Genomic DNA, 17,745 nt, shown 5'->3' with positions numbered 1-17,745 from the left:
AGAGGGCTCGCAACTTGGGTGTCCTCCTGGATGCACGGCTGTCTTTAGAAGATCATATGACGGCTGTGGCCAGGGGGGCTTTTTATCAGGTTCGCCTGATCTACCAGTTGCGTCCCTTTCTGGATTGGGACGCCTTGCGCACGGTCACTCATGCCCTCATCACTTCCTGTCTGGACTACTGTAATGCTCTCTACATGGGGTTCCCCTTGAAGAGCACTCGGAGGCTTCAACTGGTCCAGAATGTGGCCGCGCAGGTGATTATGGGAGCGACTCGGCGCACCCATGTAACACCTCTCCTGCGCGAGCTGCACTGGCTCCCGGTGGTCTTCCAGGTGCTATTCAAGGTGCTGGTTACCACCTTTAAAGCACTCCATGGCTTAGGACCTGGGTACGTACGAGATCGCCTTCTACCACCGATAGCCTTCCACCAGCCAATACGTTCCCACAGAGAGGGATTCCTCAGGGTGCCGTCGGTCAAACAATGTCAACTGGTGACACCCAGGGGGAGAGCCTTCTCTGTGGGGGCACCTGCCCTCTGGAATGAATTGCCCCCAGAGATCCGTATGATCCCCAACCTATGTATCCTTCGCCGTGCCCTTAAGTCTCTATTGTTTCAACAGGCTGGGCTGGCTTAGAAAACAAATTTTAATTGGGTGTTTTTAGTTTTTTTAATACAAGGGCCAAATTGTTTAATATGTTTTAAACTGTTTTTTTAAATTTTGTGGAGATATGTTGTTTTATTGTGGCTGTACACCGCCCTGAGTCCTTCAGGAGAAGGGCGGTATAAATTTTAAATAATAAATAAATAAATAAATAAATAAATAAATAAATAAATAAATAAGGGATCAGCATTGTAGTTCTCCTCCGCAGGCTGGCAGGGGGAGGGAGAGCAGGGGGGAGATAGGATGGACACTTCCTGCAGTACCCTGCTGGCCAAAATGGGGTGCAGAGGTCCACACACAGTCCCCCCATGCCTTGTTTTCGGCCTCCATGGCCTTCTGCAGCACTCTCACAGCCAAAAATTGGTCGGGTGGAGGCCCCGCGAGGCCCCCACGTGTCCTGTTTTCGGCCTCCCCAGCCTCCAGCAACACTCTGCTGGCCAAAAACAGGCCCGTTTTTGGCCAGCAGAGTTCTGCTGGAGGTTGGGGAGGCTGAAAATGAGGTATGGGGGGGTCTGTGCAGCCCATTTTGGCTGGCAGAGGCCCCGCTAGCTGGTCCTTTGATATTTCCAGTCCAGCCCCACGGGCCAGATTTAAACACCCCTCAAACTAGATTCAGCCTGTGGGCCTTTAGTTTGACACCCCTGCTCAAGTCTATATGCAAGAATCAAGTCAACTAAGAGGTACTAGATAAGGGGCAATGGAACAGTGGGGCTTAACTTGGATCATTTGTGGTAAAGAACGATTCTAAGCTGATGACATGCTTAACTCCATTCCCCTAGTTCTGCCTGTTCTTCTTCTACAGGTTCCTCCTCACTTCTTTTCCAGCTGTACATTCCATCATAGAAGAAAAGATAGATTTTAGGGTGTCAAACTGGCAGCCCATGGACAGGATGCATCACCCTAGCTTTGCGGATGGAAAAAACATCATGAAACATCATGTGATGGCAACGTGACACCGCGAGTTTGACACCCATGAAAGAGAACAATCAAACTTTGATTCCAAACTACATCTATAGCTTCAGTAACTTTTGAAAATGGATATCCATTCTAATTAAATAAAATCAGCATGAAATTTTTGACTAGTATAACACAGAAATATCAGCAGAAGGATGGAAAATAATAGACATTAAAGTAGAAGGCCAAAAGAAAGACTTCAAATTATATAAAACATATCAAATAAAAGTCACTATTGTACAACAAAGAAGAATGTTTAACAGCAGCAGAATACATATAATCAAGTTTTGTATCCACATATCCAATAAGGAGATTATCAGTTTCCTGGAAAATATTTCATGTTGCTGGACAAATTTTGTAAATTTGTAAGAGAGGCTTTCTTGCCAGTAAATAAGAAAAATCAAGTAAAATTGGAAAAATAAGAGCAAACCTTCTGAGATTTAAGGTGCAAGAAACAGTTCTCTGTGTGTGTGTGTGTGTGTGTGTGTGTGTGTGTGTGTGTGTGTGTGTGCGCGCGCGCGCGCCTGCCAGGGGTGGATTCTACTTACCTTTACTACCAGTTCGCAACGGGGCCACGCGCACGTGCGCTCTTCTGTGCAAGCGCAGAAGCATTTCCATGACATCAGAGTCAGTGGGCGGAGTCTCCCGCTGGTTTTACTACCAGTTCTATAGAACTGGTGCGAATCGGGGCAACCCACCACTGCTGCCTGCCTGCCTACCTGTCTATGCCAGTGGTGGTATTCAGCCGGTTCTATTCGGTTTGGGCAAACTGGTAGCGGTGGCTGCGGGAGGCTCCGCCCACCTGCCCAGACGTCATCACGTTCTCTTTTTTGACGCTCTGCACATGCGCAGAAGGTCCTGCACATGTGGAGAGGTGTCATGCACGAGCGAAGCGTGCGCGCGCCCATGCTCACATTTACAAAGTGGTAGTGAAGGTAAGCGAATACCACCACTGGTCTATGCATGTGTGCAACAAAGGTGAACACTTGAAACGGGCACATTCTGAATTTGAGTACTAAAAATATCAACCAATTGTGAGGAAGCCAGTTAAGAAATATGTGTTCAGAGAAATTAGTAAAGTTTTGATCAATCAATATCATGTCAATTTTAATTTGCAAGCGTAAAATAACTGATAATAAGACTCCAGAATAGAGAAATTTGGTAGTCATATTGGTAGCTAAGTAGATCAATCAGATCACAGTTTCTATATCTCTAGAGATGCAGAAGCTAAAAAAATAAAGATAAGTTCTGGATGATTGGCAGTTTCTCAAGGCCTCTCAAGGTTTCCATCAGTTCTGCCAAATCAGACAGTCCTATCTTTGAATTCTTGTATTAGGAAAAAAAAAAACCACCAGAACTTTTCTTCCTTTTCAACACTTTTAACTTTTATCTGAAATCCCAGTAACTTTATTATTTAATTATTTAATATTTAATTATTTAATAGTAATGTTGTACTGCTAACTAGAGCATACGAAAGCTTTGCTAGACCAATTCTCGAATACAGCTCATCTGTCTGGAACCCGCACTGCATATTGGACATTAATCCAATTGAGCGAGTCCAGAGATATTTCACAAGAAGAGTCCTCTGCTCCTCTGCTCACAATAGAATACCTTATGCCACCAGACTTGAAATTTTGGGTTTAGACAACTTAGAAATACGCCGCCTTCGGTCTGACCTAAGTGTAGTACACAAAATTATCTGCTACAATGTCCTACCTGTCAATGACTACTTCAGCTTCAACCGCAACAATTCATGACCACACAATAGATACAAACTTAAGGTAAATTGCTCCAAACTTGATTGCAGGAAATACGACTTCAGCAACAGAATGGTCAATGTCTGGAAGGCACTACCTGACTCTGTGGTTTCTTGCCCAAACCCCCAAAACTTTAACCTTAGATTATCTACTGTTGACCTTACCCCATTCCTAAGAGGTCTGTAAGGGGCGTGCATAAGCACACCAATGTGCCTTCCGTCCCTGTCCTACTGTCCCCATTTATTCGTACACATTTCCTGTATTAATATCCATGTTTATACTTATTTTTGTTATCTCGTACATATTTTGACAAATAAATAAATAAACTTTTCACCTGAACTTTCAAATCACTTAAAAATGTTGAATCTATCCTTCGAGCCCTAGTTGAAATTTTTTTATGCTTAATTATTTTGGGTATTTAAGAACTAACAAAGGTTGGTATTTACTTTTTTTCCCCCAATTTGAATTAATATGCCTTTTACTATTGATCGGACTCTGATTTACCTTTGATTGTTTGAATTAATTGCATTGCAGTTTTTGTTTTTTGACAACAAAAATTGAAAGTCATTGCCGTACATTAGAAAAGGTTTGCTTAAATGTTATATGTTCATTTCTCTGCAGCCCTCAACTTAAAATACACTCCGTTTAATAGAAACATATGCATCGAAATTGTTCTGCCACAGTATTTGGAATCTTTCTATTTATAGAGTCAAACAGTTTTGTATGGAAAGTCCTTGCAAGGGGCTTCATTTATCTATTTCTGAACTTCATATGCCATTCAATTCCAAAAAGCTCTGAGCAACTTTTTGAGGTGTTTCACTGACAATACAGCAGTACATCAAGTGCCTGAAAAGTGTATTGCTGTTTTTTCATTTAGATTTTTTTTCCTATAAGGTCTGAAAGAACTGTGGAAATAACTACTTTTATGGTTGATTTGCTACACATAAATCACCCCTGAGTTTTTAACATCAATCTCAAAAATACTAAAGGATTTAAGGTTTGTGCTACATTCAGAACGTACGGATAGACTGAACAGTAGCTCATCCATATTGTAAAGCAAGAAGCAGTAAAAAAATAAATAAATAAATAAGGAGGCACAAATAAGTTGTAGCTAGCTAGATTTCATTTAAATATAAGCAAAATAGCTTCCTGTTTTACAATGGAGATTGTGGATTCTCCATCTCTGGGTGTTTTATAAGAAGAAACTGGGCAGCCACCTCTCCTGGATTGTTCAAAACAACCATAAAAATAGTTATTTCCACAGTTCTTTCAGACCTTATACAAAAAAAATTCTGAATTAAAAAACAGCCATACGCTTTCAGATGCTTAATATACTGCTATATTGTCATTTTTCTACACATGTCAGAGAGTTAGATTAGGTAATCCATGTGGTTTCTTCCAACTCTTCAATTTTATGGTTGTGTAAATGGAAAACTGAACCAGGCAAGACTAACAGCAATCAGGCACGAACATTTATTGGTCTGTCTATTCTAGGTTGGACAATATTGGATATTTCACTCTCTCTTGGCTTCTTCCTGAAGAAGCAAGCAGTATTGCTTAGAACTCATGAAATTCTGAATGGGAAATTGGAGAGCACCAGATGTGGTGGGATTTGATGTTTTTCATACAACTGCCATTTAAAAGCAAAGCTATAACAGTGGCAAAAATAAACTTGACAAAGTACTGGGAAATATTGCAATGTTTCAGTAGTGTAACCTCAATTGCCTTGGCGCCTTCCAGATTTCAGATGCAATTAAAGGTCCTATTACTTTGTTCATGTTTGATATATTCCTGTATCAGTCACTAATTATTGTGTTATTGAGAATTAAGTAGGCCGACATTAGGAGGATCCTGAAACAGAAAACCTATCTTAGGCTGAATGTCGATGGTGATTCTCAGTCATCTAGGTCATAGTTAGGTTAGGTTTAGGTTAGGTTTATTAAATTTGTATACCGCCCTTCTCCCGAAGGACTCAGGGCGGTGAACAGCCAAGATTAAAATACATACAATATAAAAATTAAAATAAATTAAAACAGAATTAAATCAAATTGGCTTCCAAAATTTAAAACCCTTTGCCCATAAAATAACACATTAAAATTTTAAGCCAGCCCAGCTTGCTGAAATAGGAAGGTCTTCAAAGCTCAACGGAAAGTACAGAGGCCCGGGATCAGTCGTATTCCTGGGGGTAGCTCGTTCCAGAGGGCGGGTGCCCCCATAGAGAAGGCTCTCCCCCCTGGGGGTCGTTAGTCGACATTGCTTGACCGACGGCACCCTGAGGAGATCCTCAGGGTGGATCCTCTCTCTGTGGGAGCGGATTGGCCAGTGGGAGGTTATCGGTTATCAGTGGCAGAAGGTGGTCTCGTAAATACACTATTGTCCCAAAGGTGCTTTTTTCAAGAGGCAACTGGACTTTCTTGTTATTCTTTGGATACATTTTGCTTCTCATCTTGGAAGTTTCTTAATCTCTGACTGGATGGTGGGGAATGGAAGGATTTATATTTCTTGCAGACAGCTGGTCATTTGCATTCTTTTAGACAGTTGTTGAGGCCACTTGGAGGTTCATCTGTGTCCTCAGGGTCACCTGAGTAGTGCAAATGAGTGTGGAGCCTTCTTGAAACTGCTGAAAGGACTGGAGATAGATGATGCCATATCTCTTCCCCTCTGTTGAGAGAGGGATGTTTAATTTTGACATAGATGGCCTCTTTGACCCTCTTTCAAATTGTAGTTGTAATTGTAAACCAGCATTCCTCTCTGTCCAAAATGTGGATTTGCTATCTTCAAAAGAGTGGCCTTTCAAATGCAGATGCTGAATCTTGTCCTGATGGGTTTGTTCTCCTAAGTTGTGCCATCTGTTTATGAACCACAGTGCCTCAACGACTTTCTAAAAGAATGCAAATGACCAGCTGTCTGCAAGGAATACAAATCCTTCCATTCCCCACCATCTAGTCAGAGCTGAAGAAGCTTCTTGGATGAGAACCAAAACATCTTCAAAGAAAAACAAGAAAGTCCAGTTGCCTCTTGAAAAAACACCTTTGAGGACTACCTTAGGCTGGTACTATAAGCGCATTGAAACTAGGAACTGCTGTAAAAACCTGAAAAAACATCTGAGCTAATCTACCTTTAGTTTCAAAATTATATATACCCCACCAAATGCCACATTTAATTCTATCTGAGGACATGTTTAATTGAAGATTAAACAAGCATTAAGTGAAATGAATGGTTTACATTCTACAGTTAGACTTTTGAGCAGAAGGCGGTGATGAGTATCTCTCAAACTATTATTGAACTATAATTCTCTTCACTCCCATCATTGGTCATGCTGATAAGAAATTGTGCGAATTGGACAACAATTTGGTAAAATGTATTTCCTAACTCTGGCTTTGAGGTCACATTCTAGGGGTGTGTGTGTGTGTGTGTGTGTGTGTGTGTGTGTGTTTAAAGAGATAAGCTCAGTGAACTCAATGAGATTTCTAGGAAAACATCCTTGGATTATATGGATATCTTCACTGATGCCAATGGGCCCTTGAGAGCTCCAACTTTTTATCTCCATTATGGCCTGTGATTGCAAATTCCCTCAGCTGTCAAAAAGCTTCAAGACCAATCAATCAAGATATTTCAGTATATTTGGGCTCAACACTGTAGCCCAGAGTTCAAATCAATATTTTGTACAGTGAGAATACAAACCCATTAACAATTCATCAAATGATGAAATTAGTTTAATTGAAAAAAAAAATCCCTGCTCTTTAGCTAATTATAGAGATATAATGTCGTGATAGCATGGTATGTTATATACCAATGGGATTTATTCAGGGGTGAAATCCAGCAGGTTTTGACAGGTTGTGGAGAACCGGTAGCAGAAATTTTGAACAGTTTGGAGAACCGGTAGCGGAAATTTTGAGTAGTTTGGAGAACTGGAAAATACCACCTCTGGCTGGCCCCAGAGTGGGGTGGGAATGGGGATTTTGCAGTATCTTTCCCCTGCCATGCCCACCAAGCCATGCCCACCAAGCCACACCCACAGAACCGGTAGTAAAAAAAAATTGGATTTCACCACTGGATTTACTACTATTATTTCATGCTGGATTTCCCCCCACCCCAAGGCCCTAACCATAACTTAACTGGAAGGAAGTGAATAAATGATAGTGTTATCCTTTTCCTGGCTGACTAAACAGAAACTGTGAATAAGCCTGGAAAAGAAAGTGCAGAAAGTTGTACACCCATAACATAGAAATAATACAAGGTAAACAAACCACTTCCAACTATACTTCTTTATTTTGCAGGTTTTTTTAAAAAACAAAACTAATAAATCATTAGCCAATTTCTGGCAATGACTGGCTCTTTTGCAATCCAGGGTGGTAAACAAATGTCAAAGTTTGTGAGTTGCAAAGTCACTCATTAATTGAAGCCAAAAAAAAAGGCAGATTACTATTGGTTATCAACCTCCCTAACATTTGACCCTAAAGGTCACAAGCTAGCTAATTCATTCTTTTAATTAGACATTTTTAAAGGAGGTGTCTGTAACAAGTACAAAAGAGAGTATTAAAAATGACTAAAAGAACATAGATAAATAAAACAGGATTTTGCTTAAAGGTCATGCAGTTGTAGCTTTCTAATATAGCTATTTCGAATGTTTCCTGGCTTCCAAACAAATATTTTAATGAGTGGAAGAAAACTACACCAAATGAGAAAACTGAACTTAAAATGGAAAACTAAGTATTTGGCTTTACAACTTCATGCTTCAAGACTTCCTTCTACTACCAGTATCAGCATGACCAACATCCAGGATGTAGCTATGTATAGTCCCATACTTCCAAGATGGCAGGACAGGTGACTCAGTAGGCACTGAGTTTCTTTGGAACAGCCATCTGACAGAAAACAGGTTACCTTCCTCCTTGCTGTTGTAGGAAGTTAGCACCCACCCATCTCCTAGAAAAATGAAATATTCTGGGAAATATTAAAAGGCAGAATATTTCCCCTAAAAGAGAAATAGAAATCTTCAGACAGAAACTTAGCCCCAGCTCCCTGCCCCCAGCAGATACTTTGGTTATTTGCAAGACAAAAGGCCTGAGCCAGTCCATTCTACATAACAAAAATCTACCTCCTTCAGGCAGAGCCATTTAATTGCCCTTTATTGCATCACCCAGCAAGATTCAACCAAACTCAACACAGAGAGAACCTAAAAGGCTAGCTATGACCTCTGACAGCAACCAATCAGGATGCTCTTTCTGTGCCCAAAGGAAGTTCAAAGCCAGAAAGGGTATAAAACCCAGGGACTGTCAGCATCTCTTCCCTTTTTGCCCAGGATCTCAAGCCATGTGATCCTGTTCATCAATAAACCTTCTTTCCAAGCAACTTCCATGAATCCAGTGTCTTTTTCCCCACTTGGAACTGAACCCAGATGGACATTTCTTCCAACACTGTCTTTTAGGAGAATGTAGAAGACCAAACTATTTGGGGGTGAATTTCTCTTAATGTGATACATGGTACCATATCCCAAAGGTGCTTTTTCAAAAGGCAACTGGACTTTCTTTGTTTTTCCTTGAAGGAGTTTTGCTTCTCACCGAGGGATCTTCTTCCGTTCTGACTGAAGCTACTTGGATGAGAAGTGAAACTTCTTCAAGGAAAAACAAAGAAAGTCCAATTTCGGGTGCCGTCGGCCAAACAATGTCGACTGGCGGTCCCCAGGGGGAGAGCCTTCTCTGTGGGGGCACCTACTATCTGGAACGAGCTCCCCCTAGAGATACGGAGGATCCCGGATCTGCATACCTTCTGTCGCGCGCTCAAGACTTTCCTATTTCATCAAGGAGGCCTGACCTAAGTCTTTCCCCTTTTAAATGGAAATTTTAAATCTGGTTTTAAATTATTGGGGTTTTAAATCTGTTCAGCCAAATTATTTAATTAGTTTTAATCTATTTTAAATTTTGTATTTATATGTTTTATTCTATGGCTGTTCACTGCCCTGAGTCCTTCGGGAGTAGGGCGGTATACAAATTCAATAAAATAAATAAATAAATAAATAATTGCCTTTTGAAAAAAATACTTTTGGGGCAACCATGACCTGGATGACTGAGACTATCCATAGATTATACATGGTGTCATATTTTAATGCTATTTTTGATTGCCCTTGTTTTAGACCTTTATCCAACTGTCAATGTTTTAACTTGTCATATTCTAGGTAAGGTGCCAGGAATCATTTGATTGCAATAGGGTAGAAGTTAGTTTAATGAATAAATAATCCATCACTCTTGGGGCAAAGAACACATCACTCAAGATCCAGGCATTTCTAACTTGGATATAGATAGATGAGAGAGAAGAAAATTAGAGAGAGGATTTTTGGCAGAGAAAATTCAAGAGGTTAGTATTTGTTTGTTTGTTTATTTGCTTGCTTGCTTGCTTGCTTGTTTATAACATTTATAAGACTATTCTTTATTGGCCAAGTGTGATTGGATTTACAAAGAATTTGACTCAAGTGCATAAGCTCTCAGTATACATAGAAACAACAAAGTGGTAAGTCATAGATCATAAATCATAAGATCCAAACAACAAGTGATAAATCATAAGATACCACTAGGAGAAGGTAGTAGGAAAGATGAGAAGATGAGAAGGATAATAGTAATACAGCCTACTACAGGGGTAAATATCTTTAGGCACAGTGCTGTAGGAATTAGGTGTTTAGCAGAGTGATGGCATATGGGGGGAACTGTCTTTGTGTCTAGTTGTTTTGGCATGCAATGCCCTATAACAGGGTCCTGAGGGGAGCAGTTGAAACAGTTTATATCCAGGATGTGAGGGGTCTGTAGATATTTTCTCAGCCCTCTTTCTGGCTTGTGCAGTATACAGGTCCTCAATGGAAAGCAGGCTGGTTGCAATTGTTTTTTTCTGCAGTCCTGACTATCCATTGAAGTCTGTACCTGTCCACCCATTTTATAAAAAACTAAAAATAAACAGAGCGTTCTATTTTTACCTTGCTTTTATCTATTTCATCTTTCTTCAGAATAACTTTGCCAATTGTACATTTTTATAACTCTGTTTTGGTCCCTGCTATGGCACTGTTAACCATATCCTGTTTGATTTTACATAATTATCCCTATTTCATCTTTTTTTTTTTTAATATTGAATTTTTCTATGCTGTTTTTTAACTGTAATGAAATTTAAGTTTCCTAACATTCAAGTGGTTAGAGGGGGAAAAAAGCCACTCAATTTATGGGGTGGATCTTTGTTGTAGCAAGAATTCTTCATAAGGATCCGATTCCATTTCACTCTCATCATTTGAGGAAAAACATTTCTTTTTAATTCTTGTTAAAACAGGTGAATGGAATGTTTCCTCTATTTACCTGGGTAAAAAAATAATAATTCACTGAATAAAGTGCCTATAGACACCTCCCTGAATCAATCTATGATAATCAGAAACTACTTATAGCAGGTGATCTTGGCCTGATATCTAAAATTAATCAACAATGGACAAAGAGCAGTTCCTAAGGTAGCAAATGCCACTATTCGGATGCTGTTGCTGAAATGACTCTCAAGAAAATGTATCAGAGACAGGCTGCAATTCTGCACAAACTTCGGTTCCTGTTGACTTAAGTCAATATATAAAAGGGCAGAAAAACATTATTAGGAACATCTTCAGGAATATAGATGAGCCTATAATTCATCGCCTACTTCAATCTCTTCCCCAAACAGGCATTAAATTCTAATAGCTTCATCATTACTATAACATTTATGATCATATATTATTAGGGAAGCAACTATATTTAGGTTTTTGCTTTGGAAAACACTCATTACATTAAAATATGTGCATCAAGAGTTACTGGACACTCAGGAGAACTGCAACAGTTCATATTTATAGCAGAGTTTAAATATCACATTATGATTTACTTTGCTCATTAGTTTAGGTGGACATGTCTGTCTTTTTGTAATAATGGATGGCACTGCACAGGAACTGATTGATTTCAGTTTCTCGTGGTTTATTAGAATAGAAAACACATGAGCAATATACCTTGGTGATCCACCAATATGTTTTCAGCTATTTAAGCTATATTAAATGATCTTAGCTTTGCATTCTGCTTAAGAACACAAGAAACGTCTTTCCAAATCACATTAAAGATCTCAATAAAAGACATTAAAAGTTCATACACAAGTTGGTATTTATTTGCTCAATTTATATAGTGACCTTGGGCAGCTTGTGAAGTTAACACACACACACAAAATTAAAAAAAAAAACCAAATCATATAACAAAAGCCCAATGAAAGTCATCTAAAACAATGAAAACCATAAAGAGCATAATTTGCAGAAGTGCAATGCTATATTGTCATTTAGACTGTATTGTCAATATAGTCATTTAGGAGACTTCATACCAGATTCCCCAGGCAAAATGGTGAAACCAAAATTTTAGACTCTTCCTAAGGCCTGAGTGCCAATATAAGTACCAATCTTTTTATAGTGGATCATATTTTTAATCACTGCTAGCATTCAAGTGTACTAGATTTCACAAAGTTATGGACTGTGGTAGAGTAAATCAAATGAAGACTTCTTCATTTTATACATATATTGCTCCAAAGCAAATTCTACTGGGTAAGCATGCAAAGAATCAATCCTAGAGGTGGGTTTCAGCAGGTTCTGACCACTTCTGGAGAACCAGTAGTGGAAATTTTGAATAGTTTGGAGAACCAGTAAATACCACCTCTGACTGGCCCCGCCCCCATCTATTCTCTGCCTCCTGAGTCCCAGCTGATTGGGAGGAAATGGAGATTTTGCAGTAACCTTCCCCTGGAGTAGGGTGGAAATGGAGATTTTACAGTATCTTTCCCCTGCCATGCCCACCAAGCCATGCCACGCCCACCAAGCCACACCCACAGAACCGGTAGTAAAAAAGTTTGAAACCCACCACTGATCAATCCCCACATTTTTCCTTTATTTGGATTACGGCATTATCATTTGAAGTTAATAAAGGTTGTCAGTCAAGAACATTGTTTTAAAGGACAGCTGGTATCTGTCAATCCTAAAATTAAAAGTTAGTGTTTATAAAAGTTAAAAACTATAAAATAGCGAACATCTTGGGAACTAAAAATAGCCAACATCTTGGGAGCTAATCAAGAGTTTAATTTTCCCATTAAATTTTTGTAGGTTATCAGGCAAGGGAACTTTAGTGAAAACAGGGCACTATCCTAAGATATTGGCTTTTTAAATTATTATTTATGTTTCCCAACTATCAGCTCCCCTAGATAGGCCGGACAAGAAAACCAGCTACACAGAAAAGATAAAATTTCCTATGTTGAGTTTGAATTAGGGCGGCCTCTGGTTGATCTGCTTCTGAATGTTATCTGATAGCTCTGGATTTAAAAATGTTTCAGTCCCTTTTGTCTATGTATCACCTGTGTATTAGTGTCAATAGTGTCAATTATTATTTTGAATAGAGATATTAGGCAAGATGACAAAATAAGGGGTATAAGTATCAACAAAGAAGTTTATAAATTGAGGGCATTTGCTGATAATCTGGTTATATTCTTGCAAGACCCAAAAAACAATCTAGAATATTTCGTGAGGAAATTAAATGAGTTTGGGGCTTTAGCAGGTTTTAAAAAGAACAAAAAGAAAACAATGATGTTGATTAAGAATATGTCATCACAGGACAGTGATATATTGACTAAAAAGTCAGGTTTTAGAGTCAAGAAAAAGGTGAAATCCTTAGAGGTTATGTTGACAAATTCAAATACAAAAATTGTTTCAAAATAACTATGTCCCTCTTTGGAGGAATGTTAAACAGGACTTACAAAGATGGGACATTTATCGTTATTGGGTAGAATTTTTGTAATTAAGATGCGCATGTTACCAAAGATTCCTTTTTTATTCCAGACACTACCAATACTCACAACTGATAATCCATTTAAACAATGGAAGAGGGATATTTCCAAGTTTATATGGCAAGGGAAGAAAACCAAGAATTAGATACAAGCTATTGCAAGATGCTAAGGAAAGAGGGTTTGGGGCAGGGGTGAAATCCAGAAGGTTCTGACAGGTTCTGGAGAACCGATAGTGGAAATTTTGAGTAGTTCGGAGAACCGGCAAATACTACCTCTGGCTGGCCCCAGAGTGGGGTGGGAATGGAGATTTTGGAGTATCCTTCCCCTGTCATGCCCACCAAGCCACGCCTACCAAGCCACACCATACCCACCAAGTCACGCCCACAGAACCAGTAGTAAAAAAAATTGGATTTCACCACTGGTTTGGGGGTTTAAAAGATTTGAAATTGTATTTCAATGCATGCTGTCTGGCCTGGTTAAAAGAGTGGGTGAACTTCTAGAACAAGAGGCTTCTTGAATTAAAGGGCCATGAATTAAGGTTGGATGGCACTGTTATCTATGGTATAAAGTTAAAGTTAATGTTGATTTTAATAATCACTTTGCTAGATGTGCCATACTAAGAGTTTGGAATAAATATAAAACAATGTCCTCTATGAAGTTGTGTTTTTGGGCGTTTGTCCGCCCCCGTCCCCTGCTCCCCCCCCAGGAAGCTTTTTTAAGAAAAGAAATGGTGGCAAAGCCAGACTGGTGGACATATGGTAAAATATTATCTTTCAATTCTGGTGACTCTATGCTAAAGTCAAGGGAAGAGCTTCAATTTAAAAATTATGTTTGCCAAGAAAATTTCTATAAGATGATGTATCGCTGGATAAGTTATCTAGATAACCGGATAAGTTATCTAGATCAGGGGTCTCCAACCTTGGCAACTTTAAGACTGGCTGAGGAATTCTGGGAGTTGAAGTCCACAAGTCTTAAAGTTGCCAAGGTTAGAGACCCCTAATCTAGAATGTATAAAGGTATTTCAAATGAATGTTGGAAGTGTAAAAGTAAAGAAGGGATTTTATATCATTTATGGTGGACATGTGATAAAGCAAAGAAATTTTGGAGTAAGTTTCATATTTTAATACAGAGGATTCTTAAATTGAAGATAAAGATGAAACCAGAAACTTTTCTTTTATGTTTAATGGAAAAAGACTTGGAGAGAAAAAAAATTGGAACCTGAATCTTGTACATGTTGACAGCAGCAAGACTACTGTATGCACAAAAATAGAAGAACATTTTGATTCCCACCATGGATAGATGGTTACAGAAGCTGATGGAGTTGGCAGAAATGGCTAAATTGACTGTTTTGATCAAAGAAAAAAATACAAATACTTTTATTTCTACTTGGAAACCACTTCTGGTCTGCACTAAAATATAAATTACATGGATAAAGGCATATAAACATTTTCTTGGATGCACATTTTTGAACTACAACATGGAAATATAAGGTTTTGATTCTTAAAAAAAAGATGCGACACCTTACAAAGTCTAAAACATTCTGGCAAGCTCGCAGCAATAATCAAAATGAATGTATGTGGTTCTGTTTGATTTGAACCATGGAATTACTGTATTCATTCCTCAGACATTTGTGTAGTATTGCAAGAACTGGAATTTTGTTTGACTTTTCTCCTTTCCTTGAATGAAGCATTCAAAAACAAACTCTTAAAACACTAGAGATATCACTTGCCTTAAGGCTGCTGCATATCTGTTGATGTTTTTCATGCATTGCACTGTGTTATGAGGAAACAAATTGACAAAATCTGCTTTATATACAGTTCGGTGAACTTAAAGGCATCACTTCTAAAAGAGGGGAGCAAATATGTCATCGCAATGCTTTATGGAATGTAGGCATGCATTTTCAATTTATGGGGCATCAAATAATAGTATATATAATGGATTGCATTGTGTACATTGGTATCTTATTAGTAGCTATTTTTAAGTGTTGCTACTTGGAAAATCAGTTTAAATAACATAATAGGACAAAAGAAAGTCGTATTTTATCCAACCACATGCTGGTGCCCTTAAGGAAGATTGTAGCGACACCCTATGCTTAACCAGCCATTACTGTTACGTGCTAACCGTATCCTGTTAATAGGATTGATTATTTGAGGTTCTATGTATATCTTCGAAGAGATGCTATATTTTATAGAAACTTCCATATACAGTAAGCACAATTTCAAAATGAAGCTATGAATTGCACAGTGACAAAAACCATTCAGTGTAAGTCACAAATTGTTCTTTTTTTCTATTCAATTAAACTCCTACCTGAAATACAACAGATCCCTTCAACTTTTAAGAAAACCAGTCTGAGCATTACATAAAATGTTAAGAAATATTATCTGCATTCTAAACAGAAACTATATTCTAAAAAGTTGATTAAAATAACAACAGTGGCTTGGTGTTGAATTTTGAAACAGTCAAATTTTATGTATAATCTTTTATATTCTTGAAAACAGGCTATTTGAGTTTGTTGTTTAACTAAGTGTCCAAGCTTATGTTACAACAAAATGTAATACAATTAATGTTTTAAAAGATGTTTTTTTTAAAAAATCAGCAATAGTTTTAATAATTTTTTAATATCCACTTAGACTGCTCCACCAAAAAATCCTTCTTTTGGTTTGTACACACATACTTTTAAATCACTGACTTGTGAAAATCCAATGCAATATGGCACAATATGAAAGTTTCAGCAAACATTCAGTTCACTTCCGTCCAAAAGAAACATTTTTGTTAAACTTCACGATAAGCAAGAACATTCTAATATCATATGCACATTCCTAAAATAAAATTTCTGAGAAAACACCAGTAGCTTTCCATAAATCCTATATTTTTTTCTCTTTCCTCCTTCCACAATTACAAAACCAGATGACCTGAAACACTTGTCATTCAGAAGTACAAAGAACAACTGCAGGAGAAGACAAAGCTGTCCCAGATAAAACTTTACAGAACTCATGATGAAATATTCATTCACTCCTATGAAAATATAATAGTACATTAACTCTCGGCATAATTTTGAATACAGCAGAGCATGCTTTCTTCCTTCACAACACACAGACAATTTATTGTGGTAAATTGGAGGGAAAGCAACAATGCTACTTGCTAAATATATATATAGCAGCTGTTCCTGTCTGAAAATGACTCATTTCTACTTTGTTTGTGACATGGACTCATTTAGAAGAAGAGAACAGCTGCAGTTCCACTAGCTGCATTTTAGCACTTAGAATGCACTCCCTACTTCCAGGTGAGGAAAGGGGCATTCTTCTCCTTTAAAGAGCACTCAAGAGTACTCAAGAGCATATCTGAGCAACACCCTGAAGGTTCCCTCAAGGTCCTTTCTATTCAGGATAGGAAATACCATCACCAACATGACAGGAGGTCTGAAAAAAGTGAGCCCTTGCAAAGGAAACAAGCAGCCAAGACAAGTATTGAGAAAGATGTCAAAAAGTACTTCCTACCTGTGATAGGTTGCTACTCCCCTTAAGTCTGTACTCCCCTTAGATGCTGCCTCGTCTCCTTAGCAGGAATAACACATGTCTCTTTAGTAAGAAATGGGGAGAGAGACTACTAGTGGCTCTACCTGCTCCTTGGAAAAGGTTACTTCAAATGCTGCTTCTTCCTCCCACTTTATTCCCTCTCCCTGTTGGAAGAGGTGCTTATAAGGAGAGTAACCAAGTGTTTATCCTGGCTCGTGTGTGCAATAACTGCTTGCTCCCTGCAGTATAGCCGTGATGTGCATACTAAAGCAGCTCTCCCGTTTGTCAGTCCCCACCTTCTGTACGTATCTGAAACACAGCTTAGCTTCTTGGAAAACAACACAGCAACACAGACGCAAGGAGGCAGAGACAGCTCTGACACAGAACGGAGTCAGTTCTGGAGAGAGATAAATCCAGCAGCAAAAACCAGCACTGTATTTAATCACATGTTCAGCCCGATTCACCCCACGTTGCAAAAAAAAAAAGCAGCAAAGCAGCTTCTAATTATATAGGTGAAAAGACAATCAACACCAGTGCTAAATGAGAGTCGGCTTCAGTTGGTGCAGAGTTTATGACACTTGGCACCAGAGCTAATGAGACACTGGTCGCTTGGAAGCATATTTTGCATGTTGTCGTCTTTCAAGACCAGTGTGAGAAGCGTGAAAAAATTAAAAAGGCAAAACCTTTGACCAAAATTTGACCAACTAATTAGGCTTTGCATAGATGTGGTGACTATCAAACTGGTGGGATGGGAGGACTGACCCAAATTTTCAGGATGTAGGGATTATAAAGACTTGGTTACTAGGAGATCAAAAGCCTCCTGCAATTTACTTTTGAAATTCTGCCCAGTTGCTTTCTTTTGGGTTCTTACCATGAATGGAGCATCGTTGGTGAGACAGCTACAACTGATGAATTTTTCATTCCTCATCTGGGAAGGCCCTCCAGAGTTGATCTCTCTTTGCCAACTTTCCCACTGTTTACAGAAGAAAGGGGTTTCATCCTGAAATGGATTTAGAAATGGCCATTTATGGGGATTTTTCCATGCATCTCCCA

General features: G+C 38.7%; 1 protein-coding gene across 5 annotated transcripts in view; it reads right to left on the bottom strand.

The window, feature by feature from the left end:
* The window catches only part of TENM1 (teneurin transmembrane protein 1), a 1,253,741-nt gene extending 1,236,748 nt beyond the window's left edge, over positions 1-16,993 (bottom strand). For all 5 annotated transcript variants that reach the window (XM_060692076.2, XM_060692082.2, XM_060692081.2 and 2 more), the window contains exon 1: positions 16,675-16,993. The gene's annotated coding sequence lies outside the window, so the exon portion shown is untranslated. The remainder of the gene's footprint in view (positions 1-16,674) is intronic.
* Between the last annotated feature and the right edge of the window lie 752 nt (positions 16,994-17,745).

Source organism: Pantherophis guttatus, chromosome 12 (genome assembly GCF_059756535.1).
Source record: "Pantherophis guttatus breed Tessera chromosome 12, ASM5975653v1, whole genome shotgun sequence".
NCBI classification, from domain to species: domain Eukaryota; kingdom Metazoa; phylum Chordata; class Lepidosauria; order Squamata; family Colubridae; genus Pantherophis; species Pantherophis guttatus.
Note: the sequence above shows the minus strand (reverse complement) of the source record. Positions and strands in the feature narration are given on the sequence as shown.